The sequence below is a fragment of the Tachypleus tridentatus genome, chromosome 11 (genome assembly GCF_004210375.1).
Source record: "Tachypleus tridentatus isolate NWPU-2018 chromosome 11, ASM421037v1, whole genome shotgun sequence".
NCBI lineage: Eukaryota > Metazoa > Arthropoda > Merostomata > Xiphosura > Limulidae > Tachypleus > Tachypleus tridentatus.
Window position 1 is genome coordinate 96,931,465 of NC_134835.1, and position 19,932 is coordinate 96,951,396.

A 19,932-nucleotide genomic window follows, 5' to 3' on the forward strand; every position below is an offset into this window, starting at 1 on the left:
TTTGCAAAGTCATGTCACACAGATGGATATTTATTCTTAATTGCGCTGAGACATCTAAAGTTACAAGCCTTTAGCTTTCGTTTTTGTATGTATATACGTTTGTGTGATATGTACTTATCCTATAGTAATGTATATATATATTGCTATTGGATAAGCATTTTTACATATCTTGCTACGAAAACAATGACTAATATTTTAATATGCTAAGGTGACTCATTATTTAATTTCTGTAGTGCATATTAGCATATAGACGACATGTAAACACAAGAAATAGATGGTCTTATAACACCAAAATGTGGTTTATATTAATTAGACACATGTTTCGGCTAATATTTTAGTGAACGCTTCTAAAAAGCTGTAAAGCGAAATGTCTCTTTGGAATTATATTTAGGCTAAAGTAAAATAATTATTATCTTGGCAGCACAGTCTAACAACAACCACAAGATTCTGCATACTTATAGGTATTTTATTCAAATCTTTAGTCCTGAATTGTTAAGAAAAACACGTATGCAAAAATGTTTGTTCTCGTTTGAAGAAAAGCGAGTTAGTAGGGCACAAAAATATGCTTTTAAAACACTATGTATTATATCCAGATTTACATAAGTGAAAGTTGCAAGTCTCATTGTACATCAAGTGAAAAGTTGTTAACAAGTAGTTTTTAAATTTTTTAATACCTTGTATTTCATATTTTTAAAAATAGAGTGTTAACTTTTTTAGGAGTAGTAATTTACTGTTAATAAATAATGACTAATTTTTTACTATGGATTCCTACCTCAGTCAAATCACTAAGATTAAAAACAGAAACATAATTTCTACTTATCATATTTAACATAAATGAAACATATTGTGTCGCAATAAATTAAAAACTGTTGTAGGAAAAGTTTTTATTATTAATTTCAATACAATATGATTTCTCATTTTTACTCTCTACTTATATGAGAATTTTATCGATCAGAAGATTATTTAAACTAGTTTTACTATATTTAAATATAATTTGTTAATATAAATAAAATTATTTATAATTTTGATAAATTATTCTGTATTGTTTATGAAAATATTCGTGTTTTCTTATAGTAAAGCCACATCGAGCTATCTGCTGAGTACACCGAGAGGAATCAAAGCAATTATTTTAGTATTGTAAATTCGTAGACTTACCTCTGTAACAGGGGAACCTTCTGTATTGACATACAATTGTAGCAAAATTGTAAAAGAATGTCAGTTTATCTTGTTAATAGAAAATAAAGAGAAAAAAAATGTAACACTTCAGCACTTATTTCTAAGTATGGAACTAAAATCATCTGGCACAACAAATAAACTATTCTTAACCTATATAAAAGCCTCATTATTAAGAGTAATAAAAGGCTTTGGCCTGGCATGGCCTAGCGCGTAAGGCGTGCGACTCGTAATCCGAGAGTCGCGGGTTCTCGCCCGCGTCGCGCCAAACATGCTCGCCCTCCCAGCCGTGGGGGCGTTATAATATGACGGTCAATCACACTATTCGTTGGTGAAAGAGTAGCCCAAGAGTTGGCGGTTGGTGGTGATGACTAGCTGTCTTCCCTCTAGTCTTACACTGCTAAATTAGGGACGGCTAGCACAGATAGCCCTCGAGTAGCTTCGTGCGAAATTCCAAAACAAACAAAAAAATAAAGGTTTATATTTTTGTTTTTAGATATTTTTGACTGCAATAAAAGACATGTTGCATAAAAAAGTGAAATATATACAAGATAATAAAATTTTCATTACAAGCATGAAGTGCCAAGATTCACAAAATGTAGTTCTCGTGTAATTGTTCCATATTCTTGAAAATTAAATTGTTTCGATATTTAGTACAGTTGTACCTCGATTCTCGAACTTAATCCGTTCCAGAAGGCTGTTGAAAAACCGAATCAATTTTTCTCATAAGAAATACTATAAATTTAATTAATCCATCACAGACCTCCAAAAATTGCGCATTATGAAGCATTTTAAGTAATAATATTTCATATTTATACCTGTATAATAATACTTACATGCATAAAGTCAACCACAAAAACTATAAACACAATTAAAAAAACAATAAATGAAAATTTAACTGCACTTTATATGTGCTGAAGAGAGCTGATGGAAGTGAAAGGTGGTGAGGAATGTGGAGAGTAGGAGGGTTATTATTGTTTGGAAGGAGAGTCACCTTCCATTAAAACGTCAGGTAACTCTCCTTCTGTAGTTCTTTCTCTCTTCTGTCTCTTTGCACCGCTACAACATGCTTGAGACTCACTGGACTTATTTCTCACTAAACACTTGTCTAATGAGGTTTGTTTTTGCCTGCATTTAAAAAGGTTCTGAAGCAAGACACGGCGTTGTCTTTAAAAAGGTTTATGCTGCGGTTTACTACAGCTTTGTCAAAGTGAAAATGTTCCACAAAACTTTGTAACTCTCCCCATTTTCCACACATTTCCTATATTAGTGAACTAGGAACATCCTCCCTTCCCTCCTCCGCATCTGAAGACACTTCCTCAGTTGCCTTCCGTTGCTGCTCTTTTTGAAGGTCTTGGAGTTCTTCCGTGGTGAGCTCAGTGTTGTGGTCTTTCACCAACTCCTCCACATCATCACCACTCACATTCAAGCCCATACACTTGCCTACTGATAAAATATTCTCGACAGCAGGCTCAACCTTAAAGCCTTCAAAGTCTCTATCTGCTACTGAGTCTGGCCACAATTTCATCTAGGTTGAGTTCATGATCCTCAAAGACACTTCTCTCCAGGCTTTGTCTATGATCCTCAAGCAATGAAGGATATTAAAGTGATTTTTTCAGAACTCTCTGAGGGTTAACTCTGTGTCAGAGGTCACTTCAAAACACCTTTGAAACAATGCTTTGGTGCAAAGTTTCTTAAAGTTCGATAAAAAGACCTGCTGGTCCATGGGTTGAATGAGAGGAGTCGTGTTAGGGGGCAAGAGCTTCACCGTAATGAAACTGTACTCCTCCACCAACCCGTCCTCCAAGCCTGATGGGTGAGCAGGTGCATTATCCATCACAAGAAGGGCCTTGAGTGGCAACTGTTTTTCCTTGAGGCAATTCTTTACACTTCGGGAAAACACCTTATAAACCCACTCCATAAAAAAATTGCCTGGTTATCCGTACTTTACTATTAGCCCTCCACATGACATTTAGTTTACTTTTCAGGATATTATTTTTCTTATAAACCCTCGGGTTCTCTGAATGGTACACAAGCAAGTCCCCACTTTCATTACTACACTACATAGAGTTAGCCTGTCCTTCATTGGCTTGTGCCCTAGCAGTGACTTCTCCTCCTTCGTGATGTAGGTCCTCTTTGGCATTTTCTTCCAAAAGAAGCCTGTCTCATCACAGTTGAACACTTGTTGTGGAATAAAACCCTCAGCTTCTACATAGTCCTTAAATTCCCTAACAAATTTATCAGCAGGGTCTTTGTTAGAACTGGCACCCTCCCAATGTCTCACCACATTATGTATGCCACTTCTCTTCCTATATTTTTCAAACCACCCTACTAGCCTTAAAGACATCATTTATATCAGCACTCGTTTCAGTGGTGTTTTTCAGGAGGTCAGCATGCAAATGCTTTGCTTTCTCACAAATGATGGTCTCAGAAATGCTATCACCAGCTAACTGTTTTTCGTTTATCCAAATCAACAACAGTTTTTTCTACCTCTTCCATTGTTTCGTAAGCACTGTCACTCCTTTTGCAACATCAGCTCCTTTGATGACCTCTTTATTTTTCAGTGTAGTGCGGACTGTAGAATTCGCCATACCAAACTGTGTAGCAAGGTCAGACACGCAAACAACACTCTCATACTTCGCTATGAGATCTTTCTTCACCTCTATTGTGGTTCTAACAACTTTTATCTTTGGTTTGCTGCTTTCATTATCCTTCTTTGACCCCATGGTGGCTTATTTAATCAGAATATTTAGAAAAAACAGCAAAAAAAAAAGAAAAATGAAAACGTTTACAGCAGATTTTAGCGGGTATGTGGACTCAGCGACAGGTGCTGGTAAAATGTTTTGGGAAGCTGGGCGACGACTGAAATAGGTCGAAGGGTCTTTCGGGTCTTAAGTAGGGTTATTTCGGGGGTTCGGGCCACGACAGATTGGTTCGGGAACCGAGTTTATGTTCGACAACAGAGACATTTTTTCCTCAAACAATTTGTTCGAAAACCAAATTGTTCGAGAAGGGAATCGTTGGAAAACTGAGGTACCACTATGATGTCTTTATATTGGTTTCGAGAAAACCCACTACTTGTAGCGACATCTATGCATTATACAATGTACTAAAATGTTTTCTTTACGTACGAATAAAAGCATACAATTTTGAAAAATTAGTAATGTCATTCATGTTTTTATTTAGAGTAAAATAAATATATTGTGTCGACATACATATATATAATATGGTTTACTGATAAACATTTTCGATTAATATGACTGAAGGAGAAGGTAACTTATTTAATTCATTTTTGTTTTGCATTTTGTGATAGATTTGAGGAAAGACAGCTAGTAAACATTACCCACTGCTAACCATGAGGCTACTCATTTATGCCCAAAAATTAGATTAAGTGTCATAATAAATCGTTTCTTTAGCTAAAAAGGTAGGTATATTCGGTGAAGAACAACTGGAACCGCAACCCTCAGATAGTGAATCAACTACCATAATCACCAGGTTATAGCAGGCCCTTTATTAGAGCTGTTGTTGTTTCGAATTAAGCACAAAGCTACACACTGGACTATCTGTGTTCTGCCCACCACGGGTATCGAAACGCGGTTTTACAACGTTGTAAGTCCGTAAACACACCGCTGAGCCACTGGGAAATTTTAGAAAAGAATTTTGATTTCAAAAATATTTTTATCATTAAAAGAAGAGAAAGAAAAAAACGTACTTGGTTGCTTTTACGACATAAATAAAGTTATCATTGACAAGTTTAAAAATGAACGATATTCAATGTTGTAATTAATTCTAATAAATTAGAAATCTCATTGATTTATTTGTGAAAAGAAACCTACGTTTTGTAGCGACATCTACACACAATAACACGTACTAACAAATGTACTCATTTGGTATGAATGAAATCAAAATAATTTATTTATATTAAGCATTCTGATTTCACATATATATATATATACAGATTTCTAACATTAGACGAGGACGAAGGTGGAAAAAATACAAATAGAATTTGTATATAAAAACACAAATGTTTTAAGCCAAGAATCAAATTATCATTCACAAACTCTAAACATGAAACTTTTAATTAAAGGGGCAAAAACATATGTAAAAGATAACATGAGTAAAAATGAATAGTTAATTTGAGAAAAGAAAATTAGACACCTGGATTGATTATTTTTTAAAGAAAGATATGTATACTTAACATTTTTGTACTTTTTTCAGACTTTATTTCAGACTTTTTAAGGAATTTATTAAAAGTTATGACACAAATAATTGGTACAATATTGAATGTCTTTGAAATGATTGTCGTTTATTATCGCTATGTAAGTACAGAATACTGGTAAAAAAGTATATTTATTTGTTTGTTGCTGAGCACAAAGTTACACACTGGGCTATCTGCACTTTGCCCATCGCAGGTATCGAAACTTGTCACTGATTTATCCCTGAAATACCGAGATACGTAGCAACAAATAAAACATATATTAAACAATACAACTCTCAACAACAAGTCTTAATGGCTTTCAATCCTTCTATAATAAAATATATCTGAATATCTCGACTTAAGTTCGTTTATTTAAAATCAAGCACAAAGCCACACAATGGACTGCTTATGCTCTGCCCACCAAGGGCATCAAAAGCAGATTTTAGGAGAGTCAGTCCCGCAGACATATCACTTTGGAGCTCTCGAATTATGTTGTGTGTTTTTTAATAGCAAAGCCACATCGGGCTATATACTGAGTCCACCTAGGGTAATCGAACCCCTAGTTTTAACATTGTAAATCAGTAGACCTACCGCTGTACCAGTGAGGGACTCTCGACTTGAGAGTAGAAGCTTTATGTTTTGTACTGGGTTCCCATTTTCATTTGGAATAAGCACTTTTTTTGCATTAATCACTTGTAACCAATTTCACAGGAGTTTGTTGTAGTAAAGTGTTTTTGAAAATAAGTTCAAAGTGAAGCGACATATTGCTGGCGTCTATGTTTTTATTCTGAAAAAGTGCTACAACACTAACAAGAGTTATTCAAACCAGTGTTGTAAACAGCTTTAAGTACGGCGTTTAAAGAATTTTTTTTTTGTAACAGGTTAACTCTTTAGTTATACCAGAATATTCCAGTATGTGACAATATGGTCAGTCATTCATGGTCTCTTCCTGAACTCTTACTTGTGGACAAAGTCCACGCCTGGGCATTTCCAATCATCATACTGCTCTTGACAGTTGAAGCAACCTGGCAATAACAGATACAGTCATGTGTAAAAGTTAGGACACCCTATGAAATCCTGTGTATTTTTGTGACATTTTGGATATATAGATATTTAATCTCAATTTCAACACTACTGATAGATTATAGGAATATAACTAAACAATTAAAACTGAAGAAAATACTTTTCAAGATCTTCTATAAATGTAATTCTACAAAAATGCATATTTTAACTGAGGAAAAAGTTAGGACACCCTACCTCCTAATAGCTAGCATTACTCCTTTGGCTGAAATAACTGCAGTAAGACGCTTCTTGTAGCCATCTACCAGTCTCTGACATCGGTCTGAAGAAAGTTTTCCCCACTTCTCAATGAAGAATTCTGTCAGCTGTGAGATGTTTGAGGGGTTTCTTGCATGTACAGCCCGTTTCAAGTCAACCCACAGCATCTCAATTGGATTAATATCCGGGCTTTGACTCGGCCATTCCAGGACTCTCCATTACTTAGTTTTCAGCCAGTTCTTGGTAGATTTACTGGTATGTTTTGCGTCGTTGTTGTGTTGCAGGGTCCAGTTCCGCTTCAGTTTTAATTTTCATACAGATGGTCTCACATGTTCCTCAAGCACCCTCTGAAACACAGTAGAATTCATGGTGGATTCTATGATTGTGAGCTGTCCAGGTCCTGCTGCAGCAAAGCAGCCCCAAACCATGATACTTCCACCTCCATGCTTCACAGTTGGCATGAGTTTCTTTTTCTGGAATGCTGTATTTGGTTTACGCCTAACATGTCCTTTGTTCTGGTGTCCAAATAATTCAATTTTTGACTCATGTGTCCAAAGAATATTATTCCAGAAGTCCTGGTCTTTGTCTACATTCTCTCTGGCAAACTTCAGTCTGGCTTTGATGTTTCTCTTGGAGAGTAAAGGTTTCCTCCTTGCACATCTTCCATGCAAGTTAAACTTGTGTGGTCTCTTTCTGATTGTAGAGGTATGCACATTCACATCAACAGTAGCCAGAGCCTGTTGTAGGTCCCGTGATGACATGTTAGGGTGTTTGAAGACCTTACTTAGCATCTTGCGGTCTACTGTCGGGGTGAACTTGCTTGGACGATCAGACCTGGGCATGTTGGTAGTTGTTTTGAAAGCCCTCCACTTGTTGACTATTTTCTGGAAAGTAGAATGGCTGATTTCAAAATCTTTTGGGATATTTTTTAGATCCCTTACCAGACTCATAAGCTGCTACAATTTTCTTTCTGAAGGCCTCAGACAGCTCTTTTGCTCTAACCATGATGCTCACTCTCACTTCAACAGTAAGGAGCACATCAAACTAAATGTCTGAGGTTTAAATAGGGCAAGCCTCATTCAAAATGCTGAGTAACGATCTTCTAATCATGTGCACCTGGTGTGATACACCTGTGTGTGAGTTGAACCATTTAAAGTGGGAATAAATGTGGGGGTATCCTAACATTTTCCTCAGTTCGAATATGCATTTTTGTAGAATTACATTTACAGAAGATCTTGAAAAGTCTTTTCTTCAGTTTTAATTTAGTTATATTCCTGTAATCTCTCAGTATTATTAAAATTGAGATTAAATATCTATATATCCAAAAATGTTACAAAAATACACAGGCTTTCATAGGGTCTCCTAACATTTTCACATGACTGTATGTTCTCCGTGTTAACATCAATCTCAAGCACATTCTGACAAAGCAAACAAAGAATATTAAGTTGCACTGTTTCACATGATATTTTTCTATGTTTTCTATCCCAGTTTTGACACTCAAGTCACTATGAGATCCAATATCATGCTTTGGCGGCTATGACGAATAGCTTAAATAAAGTTGCATATCAGTAAAATTCAACAAAATGATGTCCTCTGTGTGAAATGAATCTCCTACCTACCATTCTTGACTTTCTTACTTTCGATAGATTTAATGATATATATGAGGATTCATTTCCCAAAATACATCAAAGATTGTATGCATCAAGGCTTCGTCCGTTTACGTTGGATGTGTTAGGCATTAAGATGTTCTTTGGTTTTCCATTACCTCAACATATTTACCCTATTACCCACGGCAGATTTAGAAAGGTATACCTGAGTTATAATGATATTAAAACTCATAGCTCCATTGCTGAATCTAATAATTATTACTGTTTGAAGGTTCATGTGCATCTTTCTTCGAAGAATCTTGGGTCCAAATGAATCGCTTTAGCAGCTGCTAATATTTGTAAAACACATATATTAATAAAACGTTTGTGTCTCTTTGGACATGATTTCTTTACTTTTTAGGCAGAGTGAAAACATAAATTATAAAAAACTGCTAGATTTATATCATTGAGCAAACATATAATACGAAGTCAATTTATAAATATTCCCATAATGTTATGTTTTTCAACCTTAGAACACCATAATGATTACTTGAAACGAATTTTACAATACTAAGTATTATTTTACCTCTTGTTAGCTCTTTAGAAAAACGAAATAGCTTAGCCGTAAACACTCTGTATAATGTTTCGTTCTCAATCTGAAACCATATGTCAAGAGGATGCAAGTTTAAAAATATAATTGCGAAAATAGCACTCAGTAACGTTTGCATATTATCGGCTCCTCCATATTTTCTATATGGGTCTGTATTGTATGAACCTCTCTATGATAGTGAGCTTATGATATAAAATTAACTTTATATAGATTTCCAGTAGTAGTTCAATGAAGAAATCAATAAACCACCTGTTCTGAACATTAGTTCTTAACTTTATTTGAGTCCTGTTACTTGTTCAGCTTCTTTAACATCCTTCACAACGAATTATTAGAAGTAGCAAAATTTTCGCAATTGTACAATAAATTGTGAAGAATGGTTTCAGTTTATCCGTAGAATATGAATATCTTATCTTGATCGTCATCGTTGAAAGACGTTGCTTTTGAAACTACCCATAAAGTTTTTACATTTTTGTATTCTTGCACCTCAGGCAATCACTTGTCATGCTACATAATTGTTTCACTTAGCAATAAAATAAGATGTTATGCAAATGTAGTTGTAGGGCTTTAATAAAGTGGCTAATCAGGTAGGAATTCAAAAGCAGTTTAGTTAACCCAGTAATTTATGGAACTGGTAATATTAAACCTGAATGGTTAATTAAAAAAAAACTTTGTTAAGATTTTTAACTAATAACAAATATGTAATCTATCGAGAAAATTTGTCATGATCAAAACAAAATTGAATGGTTAAATGTCCAAACAAAACAATTCACTCGTTAATTTGCTATAAAGGAATATTTTTATTAAATTTATTAATTTACATTTATGGAAGAAAAGCAGTTTAGTTAACACAACAGTGATAGCACATTTACTGTGATGAAACTGCATGAAAAAGTGTATAATAGGAAAAAACACGTAATATTATATTACAGTTTGTGACAAACTTCATGTTACATACATTACTATTAGAGAACTTCAAAAGCATACCACTTTTATGTTAAATAAAACTTCACACACTATGATTGGTCTTTCTGAAGTACATGAATTAGTTAGTATTATGTTTCTCAGTTTATTTAATACGCAGACAACTTCCAATTATTACAGGAGATTATTCAAGCATTTGATCGCGAAGTAACTTCAAAACAAAATAATTAAATGTCGTTCAGGAGTCTTCATGGCACTCGACAATTGATTATTTTTTTACTCTTGTGTGCTTTTCTATAATTATTTTGAATACTACATCTATTATTAGTTCAAGATAAACATATCGCTAAAGTAATCTTAACTCATTAATTTCAAAGTGGTGGATCTATTCAGATACATTATTTATATAATTATATTTTAAGGGAATTTAAATAACTTGTATGTAAAGTGTATATTTATTTTACACTCGTAACCTGTTAAATGCACGCGGTAACAACTAACCAGCACCAAACTCAGTAGGACATACAACCGAAGTACAGATATTTTAAAAGAAACTTAAAAAATACACCCTGCTACACAAGTAATTTTACGGATTTACACAGCTAAAACTAGGCGCTCGATTCCCATCGGTGGTCTCATTGGATACCCCGATATGGCTTTGTTATAATAAAACACACACACATATAAAAATATGTTTCTAAAGCTTTGATTTCTCTCAGCTTCTATTATTTTTCAAATTTGAACATTTTTTGATAACTTGGCATGTGTTACTGCTCAAGTATTTTAAACAATTACGAAAACACTGAAAAAATATATTTAAAACTCACCTAACCATTTTTGATTGAACAACAGCATTGATTCAAACTTTTTTTGCATATTCATTATGTGCTATAAAAATCATTTTATGATAAAAAACACTTTTGATACTACTGGTCTGTTGGAGTAATAACTGACAAAATCTAATCAGATTAAATAAAAGTCATTTACAATTACATAATTATAGTTTTATAATTATATAACTTTACAAGTAATTCGTTTTTTAAGTACCTGAGAACAAAATAGTAGGTAGTAAGAATATGAAAAGTTTTATATCCTTGTGACTGACATCTGTAAGCAATTATAACTGCTATTGTCCTGAAACACATATTTTGCAATGTAAATAAGGAGATTCGATGATTGCAAAAAAAAAGACGAAATAAAACGAATTTACTGTCAGAAGATCAAAACATACGGAAATTATTCAGACTTTGACCTTTTCTGGAATTGTCTGACAGTTTTACAACAATGTACCCGTGCTTGACATTGAATAATGCTTTCCATCAATGTGAGAAAGGATTTTAATTTAAAAAATTGCTATCCTCACGTCATTACAATCCAGAGTAGATTTTATTTAATTATTTCTTTTAAATACAGTTATCCATGAAAGTTCCTTGCTTGTCCGTTACAACACTTATGAGATTTTTACTAAATAAAAACAAATATGTTTTTAAATTGTTTTTAATTGTTTTATCTTTGAATCATTTCTTTTTAGCAAGTTTTATTATTCAAATCCGAAACACATCATTTTTATTTCTAATTTTTGTTGGTTAAATCTGAAACATATCACTTTTGTAGAATTTTCAATTTTTTTTTAAAATATTGGTCACCTATAAAAATAGTGCCTTATTATTATAATGTTACTCAGTTATGACTGATGATGATCGGTGTGGTAGTTTCCGAGATCCAAGTTTTGGATGTATACATCTCAGCTCCATTATAATAAGTCAAATCCATCTTTCTAGGAGTTGAAAGTGAATAGTTCGACTACGCATCTTGCTTTTTATTCATAATTTTATAATTAGCTAATGAAGTTAACATTTTAGTAAGTTTCCTCGTAATTTAACAAACAAATATTATCTTAATGCTTTGCGAAAATCATATTAAATCTTTATATAAATCCCATAATTACATTTCATAAAACTTCCAAATAAAATCTGATAACACTGCACAACAATTTTTTGAAAAGTTTTGCTTTCTAAAACGTTTTTGCTAATTGTGACAGGTATCTGGTGGGTATGCAGAAATATAGTTTTGGTTTTGTTTCATCACGTAGGAACTCTGATAAATAGACAGTTAACTGTTTACCGGCAATAACGTATTTAATTGCGTTTATGTTTCTAATACGCTATTAAGTTCAATATAATTAAAAGTGGTTTGCTCCTGATTTTCGTTTGTATTCAATGTCCGATGCATCACGTTGCAGTGTCTAACAGTAGTCAGCAAGCATTGACGGATTCCAGTTTCCCTGATATCATTTATCCATTGTAGCAATGTCCTGGTGAAACCTTTCACCGTGTTCGTCACTGACAGCACCGAGATTTGCGGAGAAGTCCAAGTGTGAGTGGAGGAAATGAATCTTGAGTGACATGTTGCACTCAATTGTTTTGTATGCTTTGAGAAGTTTGTCTACCAGCTGAATGTAATGTGGGCTCTGTAATTGCCAAGAAAATTGTCAACAACGTCTTCGAAGGCTTTCCAGGCAATCTTTTCCGGCCCAACTAACAGATCTTCGAATGGCTTGTCACTAATAACATGTCTGATCTAAGGGCTAACAAAAATGCCCTCTTTGATCTTGGACTCAGTTATTATTGGGAACATCTGTCTTAAATAACGAAAACCTTCGCCTTTTTTGTTCATTGCTTTCACGAAATTCTTCATATGTCCCAATTTTATGTGAAGAGGACGCAAAAAAATCATGGCCGGGTCGACAAGCGGTTTATGCGCCACATTTTTCTGTCCTGGAACTAACTTTTTACGGAGTGACCAGCTCTGTCTAGAATAATGTGACTCTTTGGCACGACTGTCCCATTCACAGATAAAACAACAGTACTTTGTATAGCCGAGCTGCAGTCCCAGTAACAGAGCAACGACTTTCAGATATCCACAGATATTCCAGTTGTACTTGCTGTACTGGATGTGCTTCAGTAACATTTCCATGTTCTCGTAGGTTTCTTTCATGTGTGCTGCATAGCCAACGGGTATTGAAGGGTGAATGTTGTCAATGTGTAACAGAACAGCTTTGAGGCTTAACATTGATGAATCAATAAAGAGACGCACTCTTACAGGTCATGGTCACAAACCAAAGCAGAGAACAATCCTTCGATGTCAACACAGAAACAGTGACTGTCAACTTGTGCAAAAATTTGGTTATATCATCTTGGCGGCTTCAAAAAACAGAAATTTTCATACCTGGTGACAGCAAACATTATTCCTACAGTCTCAAACTCAGCAATGTCAGCTTGTGACAGACCCAAATCTCTGACCAGATCGTTTAATTCTGACTATGTTATGAGATGTGGATCGCCTGAGGAGCACGGTTCAAAATTCGGATCAATATCACTGCCACTTCCCTGCATCGCAGTTTATTCATCTGGTTCGTCTAAGGTCCATTTCTCTGGTGGTTTCGGAATTGGAAGACTGTCGTCATGTGGCACGGGTCTCATTGCTGAAGTCAGATTAGGGTATTTAATTGACCTCTTTTTTTTTTTGCAAAGAAATCAGACACATTAGTCAAACAGAAGTAACAACCCGTCACATGGTCTTTTTGTTCTCGCCATATCATCGGGACAGCAAACAGCATTGTCTTTCGAATGCATCTAAGCCAAGATCTCAGACAGACAGCACATATCGCACAACAAATGTGAGACGTCCATTCCTGATCTTGATCACCAATTTTACAGCCGAAGTACAGATGATATGCTTTCTTCACAAAATCAGTCATTGAGCGTCTCTGATGAGCGAGCATATACTCGCCACAAATATAGCAGAATGATTCGTGGCTGTTACGACATTGACGAGACATATTGACCGACACCAATCGTCCTGTAAAACGTCTATAACATCTAACTTACTTGTTACAGTACTACTGAGGCAATGCCATATTCTGAGACAATACGTACACACTATAAAGTCTATATTAATCCAATGAGCAGAATCTGTGTATGCAAGCCACCTTTATAGCCTGCTGAGACAGTGTCAAGCTGTCTCCGGCCTGTCCAGGCATGCCTGGGCTGCACACTTCCACAGAACAACTTCCAACCTGGCCTGATTTCATGCCTGGACATGCCCAGACTGCACAAAACATTGTTCATAGGTCTCTTACAAAAACGAAAATTTTGGACACAAATATAAGAAAAAAACATGACAAAACTGAAGATTTCAATGAAACGGTACGTGAGGGGTAAATTTGGATGTGATTTTCGTGATCAGCAGTCAAAAATCTATAAGGAACACCCAACAGTGTTCAAAAAGCAAAACCTTTGTTGTGCAGTGTAATTATCTTCTTAATGAATTCACTTTAATACTATTTCATGATTTTGTTTAATAGAATATGCCTACGTCTACGGACCTGAATGAAAATGGGATTAAGACCTGTATGGTCTTAGTATGACAATAGATACCGCTACAACTTTTAAGAAGGACATGAGAAATATTATTAGCTCACTACAAAAAAATCTCTGGAAAAAAGACTAAATTATTTTAAATTGGATATGGTTTTTCATCAAATTCCTTAAAATTAGCTAGTTACTGGATTATTACAAGATCATAGTAAAAAGTTATCTTGATATCAGCCCAAGTTGTTGCCGAGAGCGAGGGCGTGGTTCAGTCGGAATCAAAACATTACAGCAGAGTCGGGCCTATGACAAAGATGTGCCTGAATGTTACGGAACAAACATTTCTTAAAACTGTTTCTTGTTATTTTAACTGAACTCTTAAAAGCCGCTATTTGTAACATTTAAAGTAATGCAACCTTAGTGATGGTTTAAAATACTTCCACGTCAAATAAAATAAAGATTGCAGATCAAAAGATATAGTTGAATATAAGTCTTCTTTGGCCATTTTGTTATGTGAGACCTTTCTCTTGAAAAGCATAAAATCTGACCACAGCTTGAAGTTATATATTTATTTATTAGTTATTATGTATTCTACATTGTAAAATGATGTTGAAGTTTCGATCGTGACTTATTGGTCTATTTATCAAGCTGTAAAATATTTTAATTCTCAATTACCAGAAGGTTCAATAAAACTTATTAATATAACACAATATTTTGAATTAACATGTGACCTATTTCTCCATTTCGGCTGCTCCATACTCTAAACTTAATTAACTTATAAAAACAACAACAACGTGAAGCTAACCCTTTTCTTTCAATTACTTATCAAGCTTTTTTTTAATTAAATTAATTTATATTTACTGCTTCTACAACAATGGAATGTATTCCACTCCAAAGTCCAACCACCCTGTTAGAAAATAACAGGCTTATTTAAAGTGAAAATGTCTTCTAGCCTGCCTAAATTTATACTTGTGTCCTCTAGTCCTACTATTTTCTCTATTAAATATGGAAAGGATGATGCAGCGAACTATCAAATCCTTCTGCAATCTTAAACACTTAATTAGATCCCCCTAACTCTTTTTTTTCAGGAAAAACAAGTTCACATATTTTAATTCCTCCTCATATGAAAACCTTTCCATATTCCAATTGCGGCCAAGCAATGTCCTGTACAATGAAATTACGACCTCTTTAGATTTTTTTTCAATACTTATTAAAATACAACCTAATGCCCTAGTTGCTCTACCACTAATAACGACGCATTGCTTGCATGGGTTTAGAGACTGATCGAATATTACACCAAGTAATTTATTATAATTAAATCCCATCTTTCATTTATTTGTCCATATCACTATGTGATCCAAGTTCCTCTGTAAAGTAGAAGTATCCTTTTTACAGTTAGCAACACACCAGAGTTTCATATTTTCTACAAATGTAAGTAAATTATTTACTATTCCTTTGTTCATGTCACTGATATAATTAAAAAAGATCAAAGATCCTAAGAGTGGTCCAAAAACACCCTACGAGTTTATTTCTTCTATTTAGATACTTTTCCAATTTGTTTACTTATTCCCCACACCTAGAGAGATAATTATTTACAAATCTTTTAAGTAGCACCTTGTTAAATGCTTTCTGAAAAATCCAGATTACCAAATTTACACTTCACTCTCATTTACCGAAACAGTAACCTTTTTCAAATAATGTCAAAAGATTTGTAAGGCAAGATTATTTTTTAGTGAAATCACGTTGACTAAATTCTAAATTTTGTTAAACGACTTTGGAAAGCATCTTTTAAGAGACATTCGAAAACGTTTTTCCCAAAACTCATATAAAACTAATGGATCTATAATTATTGTGACAATTTTTATCACTTCATTTGAAAAGAGGAATTACATTAGCTAACTTCTAATCCTATGGTGGCCTGGCATGGCCAAGCGCGTGCGACTCGTAATCCGAGGGTCGCGGGTTCGCGCCCGCGTCGCGCGAAACATGCTCGCCCTCCAAGCCGTGGGGGTGTTATAATGTTACGATCAATCCCACTATTCGTTGGTAAAAGAGTAGCCCAAGAGTTGGCGGTGGGTGGTGATGACTAGCTACCTTACCTCTAGTCTTACACTACTAAATTAGGGACGGTTCGGTGCAGTGGGCTAACAACTAACTCACTTAAATACCTGTTGAAGAATCCGCAACCGATTGCGGCCCTATGTTCCTTGATGGAATCTAATGGTGATAACTAAACTAACTAACTAATCCTATGGTACCTGCCTACTATTGAAGGACTGGCAAAAGATAGTAGTTAGTGGCTCACTTATCCAATATTTAACCTCTTTCAAACCCGTTGTGGAAATATTATCTGGAACAAGAGCCTTATCGTTTTTTATACTTCCCAACTTTTTCTTAACAAATTCAGAATTAATGTAATAATTGATTTTATGTTTAACTACCTAAAATGTTACATATAATATTTTTTCTAATAATACTCAATTATCAAAAACAATTCAGAAGAAACATTTGTCAAAACATTTTGCAAATAATGTCTTTTATTATTGTGTACGCTATTTCCAAGCGGTAGAGAAATATAAGGTTGTTTAAAATGATTGAAATGTCACGTACGTCGATTTCCTTAGCGAAATATTAATTTCCTTTAGTACCAATTAAAGAATCTAATTTTAGATATAACATGCATATATATTTTTAAAAACATATATCTGATTCGGCACTTTCACTTATATTTGTTTCTATATTATCATATGCTTATATTTTCAATAAAACTGGTGTTCTATGTATTTATTTGCGTTTGAACGAAAGGTGATCGCAATTTTATTTTTCCTCTATTTCTCTCAAGAAACGATGGAACTGGTAAAGCTGTACTAATTTTTTATGAATTAATGAAAAAATAAATGACTGATTTCAGCTCTGTAAATTAAAAATTAGACAAAATATATTTTATGATCCTCGTAAAATTTCATTATGAATAAAGTAACATACATAAAATCTGTGTTGAAGAGTCACACATCTTATGAAACTTCTATTCGATAGTTGATTCAAAGATTAATACAGATCTAATTTCATTTTCTCCTAGGCTATTTTAAAAAATGACTTTAAATTATTTTTGAAAATGTGTTTGTTTCAAGCTATGTTCAAAGCTACACAATGGTCTATCTGTATCTGTGCTTCTCCCATCATAGTTATCGAAACCCGATTTTTCGGCTTGTAAGTCCTGTAACGGATTTAGTAATGTGTATTTATTTTAATATCGATGTTTGTTTTAGTTAAATATATATTTATAAATGCGTATAACTTATAGTGTTAAATGTATATTGCGAAATTTCGCTTAATCACTAAAGTTGTAAAAAATGTTTGAGTGTAAGAATCCACAATGTATTATGTAAGTAGAATATTGTTGCTAACTGTATTTTCAAAAACCTCGTCTATAGCTTTATAAAACGATGCCCTAAGAGAGAGTTTTCACACTATTATTGTTGGTTTGCAACAGTTAATTCACTATAAATCTCGGAAGCTGTAACTATGATAAACGCTTATCAGTTGGGAAAATACAGATAACTGGCTAGGAACGCTTATAGATTTCAAACATCACAAACCGTTTAACTTCAGTAAATTAATTTCAGACCTTAGTATTTCTATGAGAGCACTAGATATTTTCGTTGGTAAAAAAGACTTACGTATGAATATGTTTTATTTGTTCGTTTTTTAAATTTTGCGCAACGCTACTCGAGGATTGTCTGCGCTACCCGTCCTTAATTTAGTAGTGTAAGACTAGAGGGAAGGCAGCTAGTCATCACTACCCATCGCCAACTCTTGGGCTACTTTTTTACCAATGAATAGTGCGACTGACCATCACATTATAACGATTCACGCCTGAAAGTGCGAGCATCTTTGGTGTGATTGGGATTCGAACCCGTAACCTTCAGTTATAAGAGGATTTGGTGGTATATTTATCTATAGTTCAATACTCTTTAATCTACAGTTTGGCTTCGTATATATATATATATATCGCACATTAGCTAATTGATTGATTGTTTTGGTAATAAGCACAAAGCTACACAGTAGGTCATCTGTGTTCTACCCACCACGGGTATCGAAACCCACTTGCTAGCGGTGTGAGTCCTCAGACATACCACTGTGCCACAAATTATTCAGTTATTAATAAGTTACAAAACAAGGTAAATAAATTATATTATTATAAAAAATCATCTAAAGACTAGTTACTGTCACCTCCCATGTTCAAGATAAACTTACTTAATTTAGCAAGAAAATATACTTAACTGTAACAGTAGTCTTAACAGTCTTATCAATAGGCTACTGCTATACAATTTTGGTTATTTATTCCCAGGCTATAATGGTTAAAAGTGTAAGTGTTAGGTGCAAGATATTCAAGGATTGAGTCTTATTTGGCAATTCAGAGCTGAAATGAATGTTTAAGGAAAGTAGTAGCGAAGTACAATTTGTATTCAGAGTTTGTAGGTTTGATAGTTATTTGTAATGAACATAGGGCTAATGATGTAGAGAAGGTATATCAGAGGAACTGGTTGTTCAATATATTCGGGAGATTTTAATTTTAGGTTAGACACTATCATTAGGGAAACAGGTTTCTAGATACTGTTTATGGCGATTTCCTTTAATAAATGGTTAAGAAACCTACTAGAAAAAATGCTGTTTTAGCTTTTCATAAAGAAATGATTGATAGGGTAGAAATTAGTGATATTTATCAATTAGATTTGGCGTTTTGCTGAATATGTAGACAAGAAAAAACAAATTTTAAAATATTAAGCAAGAATAATGTAATTGAATGTGGAAAACATTTACAAATATACTTTTAACTATTTAAAATAAGCATGTACCTTGGAGATAAAAAGAGTGGCTGCAAGAAGCAGACAAAGTTGGCTCACAAATGATAAAACCTCTTTAAAAGCAATATAAGAAATGATAAAAGATTTGCAAGATCACAGAAGATCAAGAGAGTATGTCAAACGAGAAATTAGTAAATATAGAAAACTATATGAAAAAGATTAGCTGAAAATAAATAGTAGATGTTTCTTCAAACACATTAAGAATAAACCAAATGTTAGCATATAACTAACGCCTTTGAAGGATGGCATAGGAAGTATAATATCTAATGATTATGCGATATGTTGGATATTATATTTAATTTTTCACTAATTTTTACAAACAACGATTTCAGCAATGTCCTCAAATTGAACAGTTGAACAAAATGATCACATTAATCTTAAACTTGTTAAGAAAAGATTGAACAATGATGCAAAAATCTAGGTTAGACAATATTTACACAAATATTTTAGAAATATTAAGGATTGAATATGCGAGACACTTTTGTTTTACGTTTTTCATAGCGAGCAGGTGAGAAAATTGTTTCTTTAATTACAAATTCAGCGGTGGGAAAATGATTTGCAAAGACAGTTAACCTGGTTTAAGATTTTATCGGTTAATCAGTATAATTTAATTAAAGGAAAATTTAATTTACTAATCTTTAAAATTCTTTCAGGAGGTTTCTGCTTACTTAAGTAAAGGTATAAGTGTGTATATTTGGATTTTCAAAAATCATTTGAGAAGGTGCTATATAAATGTCTCGTTAAAATTTGTCTTTTAAGGCGTTTGAGACTGATTCATTAATAGAAAATTCGAAGGCTGAAAGAAGGCAGAGGGTTGCTGTAAATGGAATTTAGTCAAGCTGTTATGAGTGGAATACATCAAGACACAGTGTCAGGACCATTGTTGTTGGTTTTGTTATTTATGTCAATGAGATAGGTGGAGGAA

At 33.8% G+C, this 19,932-nt stretch overlaps 1 protein-coding gene across 6 annotated transcripts in view; it reads right to left on the bottom strand.

Moving 5' to 3' along the window:
- Positions 1 to 19,932, bottom strand: part of LOC143232858 (uncharacterized) — a 175,703-nt gene that overhangs the window by 107,039 nt on the left and 48,732 nt on the right. The gene's annotated exons all lie outside the window — the stretch shown is intronic.